This window comes from Sus scrofa, chromosome 10 (assembly GCF_054392235.1).
Source record: "Sus scrofa isolate SSC_HxYL_T2T_F1_AM1 chromosome 10, Sscrofa_HxYL_maternal_Yorkshire_Landrace_v2.0, whole genome shotgun sequence".
In the NCBI taxonomy this organism is placed as follows: domain Eukaryota; kingdom Metazoa; phylum Chordata; class Mammalia; order Artiodactyla; family Suidae; genus Sus; species Sus scrofa.
In genome coordinates, this window is record NC_139392.1 from 36,742,308 (window position 1) to 36,748,307 (window position 6,000).

Genomic DNA, 6,000 nt, shown 5'->3' on the forward strand with positions numbered 1-6,000 from the left:
TATATATCATAATTTAAGATAGCTATTTTGTAAACATCTAAGATTAATTGCACATGTAGTAAATGTCACCTCAAATTTAATTTATTCTCTTCCTGTGCTTCTAATTCTGTTTTTAAATAGGTATATTTTGAATTTCAAATATATGACTATAAAATACCTTAGAATGCAGTACCAGTTATAACTTTAGAGATATGAAGTGGCACAAATAGAGAATATGACATAGAAAAATACTGCAGAGACATAGAGGAAATAGCTGTCTTTCCTAGTTCATTTTAATTCTTTCTTCTTGGATACACATCTCTACTATCATCTCAAACCATCCATGCATAAGCTTTCTTTTCTCCAATTCTCTTCCCTTTTTCTTGATTTCTATGATTTGCTTTTCTTCTCAATTTCAGGTTTTGAGAAAGGCAGTTAGGACTAAGTGAAAGTATTCTTCAAAAAGTGCTCCCATCTTTATCCCTAGCTACCACCATCTACTTACCTAGGTAACAATCATCTTTATTTAGCCTGCCTATATGACCACACTTCAGGACTATCTTTCATTAAATTTTATTTTAGATTTGTGCTTGGATTTAGATTTGTAGACATTTTCAAAATTACCTCCTTACAAATTACTCAAAATCTTAACCCTTCTTTCTGAATTTCTATAATCCCTAATGTCACTATATCACCCAGACTCTTTAACTGATACTCCTTTTGTTTAACTCACAGCAGTAATTTTGATCATTTTTGCATAAAACACATTTTTATAACATCATGTCTTCATCACATTGACCACCTTGTCCTCTACTCCATCAGATTTTAAGCATCACAATTTTTTAATATCAAATTCCTGGCAAAACTCTTCCAGACAATGTTGGTGATTAATCCATAAAATGAAGTTATATTACTGCTCAAACTTGCTTCCACCTAACTGGTTTTAAACTCAAAATTCTAATGCAAATTCTGGTATATTTCCCTACAGTTTTATGGGTTTCTTCTTACTATTTTCCTAAAATATATTTTGAAATTGAGAACAGGTAATATTACTTGAATATTCATCAAGTAAATTACAGAAGGAACATTAAAAGACAAATGCATTCCAACAATTTTTAAAATGTAAGAAATAGATTTGAGTAATTCCTTCTTCTTAACTGAATTAAATGTACACTATTGTACTGCTACTGGATTTGCAAAGGTGTCTCTCTCCAAAAGTATTTCATAGTTTCCCATATCAGAATAAAAGTATTACACTTAGTTGAACAACTCACAAGAACATAGTTATTCTTTTTAGATTTATTGACTGAGGTCTTCTTTGATTTAAATAAGATTCTTGAAAATTATTTCCAAAACACAACTTTGATTAAAATAAATTGTCATAGCCTATAATATTAGGGTATCAAAACTTCTTCCAAAGTATTTTCCAGTAGAGTCTTCAAGAAAATTGTATTTTTCTCATTAAAAATATAAGTCAAGGACACCATAGAGAACCTCTCAAGGGTGAGCCAGACTTTCAAATAAATTTGGGATCATGCTGTATATTTGCATCTACCTGAGTGATTTTGGGGAATCACATGACAGAGAATTTTGATTGAGGTGTTTGTCATGAGCTACAAATAGGACAATTGCACTTAAGATTTTTTATTTTCATAGATGGTATACTTTTCTTCAGCCAATCATTTTTTTGTGTGTAACATTAGGCACAGTCAAATAAAAATTCAACACCTGCATTAAAATTAAATACATATATGATTTATTGACATAGGTGGTAATATAACTTCAATGTATATTAATACCATTAAATTATATAGGAAAGCTCACTTCTCTTTGCTGGGAGAGTTTATCTTGGCAGCTAGGCAGAGGCAGTGGTTATCTGATATCTTCTAATACCATGTATCTCATTTACATTTCATAACATTTTAGAAAATGTGTTATATATGTGTGTATTGGTGTATAACATATGAAATATCAAAATAAATATAAATTTCTAAAAGTATGTTAACTGCAGTTTTTACTATATCTATGGACATTTACACTGAAGTACAAAAAAGTAAATAATATTTATTTCCAAACATTTCTATTGTAGATGTATCCCGGGCAAATTAAAATTAAACCTTGGGGTGCAATTAAAATACAAATCTCAAGAGATCAAAGATGCTAATTGACCAATTCCTTTATGATTTAATTTTATGAGTTTAAAAGAGATGCTTGTATGCAAAGATTGCTTAACTCTAATTTCAGAAAAGAATCCTTTGTTATGGGACTGTTTTAGAAATACACTACAAAAAAAAAGTAATCCTGAATATAAATATAAATTTGAGCTAAAAAATATATTTTAATTTTGAGAAGGCACACAAAATAAATACTTTGTTAATTTGGCTTTTAATTTTATTCTATCAATGGAATGTAGTATAGGTATTATCCAGAACTGTCATCAAAACCACCAATGATTTTTCCATCAAATTCCTAATATCTTCAGGTGTCCATTATATAAAAGATAGAGTTCTGTTTTTACAATAGCAACAGAAATAATATCAGATTCAAGCTATTCTATTGGGAATTCACAGGATTCAGAATTGTTGAGGCCAATATAGTTAAGGCCAAAAATATATGGTGAATTTCACAAATATTACACAATGTTTTTGCTTCTTGTAATCTGAACATATCCCTGAAAATAGCTGGCAGAGGTCTGAAAGGGAAAGAAATTTCCTTTTGTAGACTAAATCCCAGGTAAGTCTAATTTTAACATCCTCTTCATTATTGTGTGTGTGCATGTATGTTTCTAATATTGAGAAACTTTTTCTTTTTACAAAAGCCTGTATATTCCAGTAAGTTTTCAGAAAAGTGCCTTTAATGACAGGCAAGGCAAAAATGCTGCCATTGACTAAATACTAGTTAAAGGAAATAATGGACAAAGAGGAACACTGTGAACATGAGAGATACTAAGTGATTAAATATATTTAATATTACATCAAGTCCTTTTGGGTTACTACAGTAGAGTGCTAAATGTCTGAAATAAGCTTGCATTTCAACAGCATGGTGAGTGATGCCTGAGGATCCCAGACCTTGAGCCTGGTGGAGCACAGTCTAGGCACCCTGCTGGGCTATGCATTATCCTGCATCTGCATCACCAGGGGCTGCTCCCAAATGCTCACATCAACTTACAGTGGCAGGGGCTCTGGCTGGCTCTGGGTGGGTCCTGTGCATGCTCTACCAGTGTGCAGTGCATACCAGTAGAAAGCTGGGCTGCACTGTGCACTTAAACTCCAGTAGTCAGATGCTCCCTGGGCAGTACACTCCACCAGGGCCCCCAGCACCCGTGCTCACCACTCCTCTATGGAGACCTGAAGGACTGGCCTTGGCCTTGTCAGCATTGTGCAGTCCAGGGCCAAGGATTGCTAACTTGGAGGTGCACACTGGCAGGATGGCTAAGAATATGGGCAGGATGGGGGGCACTACTCTGCTGGGGTCCAGGGGCCAGGGTCACTCCCCAGAGGCATCACTACCTGGCTTCCCTGCAAGGTGAAGCTGAGGTGAGGGGCCTGGCAGGAAAGACAGGCTGGGGGGGGCCCTGTGTGGCTCTGCCTGTTGGTTGCTGGAGGCAGCCAAAGTCCCCCAACCCATCCAGGCAACACCAATCCAAGGCCCTGGGCTCCTGTCCTGGGAAGGGAGAGATCTGGGTGCTGAGTTGCCAATGAAGGCCTTGGATCACCCCCAGCTGATCTGGGGGTTGGGGGAAAGTGGTTGTGGGGATGCAGAGGCAACAGTTACCTATTTCTAGCAAAATGCCAGAGGTTAAATTGCCTTAACCTGAGAGAGAAAAAAAAAAGCAGTTCTAGTTTCAGTTCTGACTATTTATCACCCACTTATATCAGTATAACTAAGCGAGTTCTCTAATTTCTAGTGTAATCAGCTTACATATTATTTTTGGTTTTAAATATAACAAGTTGTATTTATTTCACTGTTTGTAGGTGTTTTATCATTGACTTGGAAAGTACCATATTGCAATGAATTAGTTATCCCCTGAGATCATAGATAATCATGCATTTCATGTTGGAAACACACATGGTTACTAAGCACAAATACAAAACTATTTGGCTATGATATAGATTAAGTTCCTCATTTGGTCATATCTCACCAATTGGAAGAAAGGGTAGGTGATAGAAAAAAACTAGGGAATTTTAGCATTAACATGGAAAATAAATACAGTGTTTCTTACTTCATTTTTATATATGTTTTATATAATTTATAAATTTATAGTGTATATTATATATTAATATAATACATAAATATGTGTATATATACATATTTTACAAAATTTTGCAAATTTTATTGATTCCAAGTAACTATTAAATGTGCCCATCTAAGATCTTATTAAGCTCTTAAAGCAATCCTTTATTTATGTATTTATTTATTTACTAATAAGGATTTTAATTTTTTCCATTGTAGCTGGTTTATAGTGTTCTGTCAATTTTCTACTATACAGCAAGGTGACCCAGTCACACATAAATATATACACTTTTTTTCTCATATTATCATGCTCCATCATAAGTAACTATGTACAGTTCTCTGTGCTAAACAGCAGGAACTCTTTGCTTATCCATTCCAAAATCAATCCTTTAAAGTAGCTGTTAAATGCTGAAATTTTAAGACTGCCACACAAAAGTATTATTACATTCACAAATTACAGATCCTACTTTCCTAAATAACATTTACATTTTCTAATACAGTATAATTTATTCCAGCAGGTAAATTTCAAAGTGTGTGACCGGTGATACTAGGTTAGAGGCTGTTAAATCTTAGAAGGAAAATCTTCAAAAATCATTCCAGATAAATTTATTTTTGAGTGCAACCAATTCCACACAAGTATGATTTTGAAAATTTTTAATCTTGTATCAGCTCTTTAAAGAGTAAAAATAATACATATGTTATCAATTAACTTGATGTCATTAACATTCATATCTCATTGGTCACTATCCCATTGTGGGAGGTTAAATATATCATGATAAGCAAGTCTTCAGATTTGCATCCTTCTCTAACTTCCATTATTGTTATTTGGCAGGTAAGCCAAAGGCCTGAGCTGATAGACACAACTGGGAAAAATTTCACCAAGGTGACTTTCTTTATCCTCTCTGGATTTGCAAATCACCCTGAGCTATGGGTCAGCCTTTTCTTGGTGTTTCTTTTTATCTGTTCACTGTTTTGGGGAAACTTGGACTGATTATGTTAAGCAGAATTGACTCTCAGCTTCACACACCTATGTCCTTTTTCTTAGCAATTTACCATTCATTGACATATTTTATTCCTCTACTATAACACCCAAGGCATGGGGAATTCCCAGTCAAAACAGAAAACCATCTCCTTCATTGGCTGCTTTGTTCAAATGTATTTTTTTTTTTTGGATTTGGTTAGTAGTGAGTGTTTTCTTCTAGGATCAGTGGCCTATGACCACTATGTCACAACCTGAAATCCCTTACTGTATTCAGTGATTATGTCTCAGAAAGGGTGTAACTGGCTGGGAACAATGCTACATACAGTAGGCTTTACCAATTCTCTGATATCCATCTGTGTGATCAGCAGTTTGGCATTCTGTGATTCCAGCATCAATCACATTTTCTGTGACACCATAGCTCTTTTGCCCCTGTACTGTGTGCATGCATTCAGCACAGAAATGGAGATCTTTGTTTTGGCTGGGCTCACCATTCTTAATTCTCTCTTATAATCATTATCACCTATATTGTCATTATCTCAGCCGTCCTGAGGACCAAGTCTGCATCAGGCAGAAAAAAAGCCTTTTCTACCTGTGTGTCCCACATCATGGGTGTGACTATCTTCTATGGGTCCCTGATTTTCACATATTTGCAGCCTGATAACACACCATCCTTGACCCAAGCACAGGTGGCATCTGTATTCTATACCACTGTCATTCCAATGCTGAATCCACTCATCTATAGTTTGAAGAATAAAGATGAAAAAGGTCCTCTCCTGAGAGTCATACAAAGAAAACATTTTGCATGA

General features: G+C 34.9%; 1 pseudogene; it reads left to right on the forward strand.

The window, feature by feature from the left end:
* Positions 1 to 3,088: 3,088 nt before the first annotated feature.
* Positions 3,089 to 6,000, forward strand: LOC110258414 (olfactory receptor 8I2-like; annotated as a pseudogene).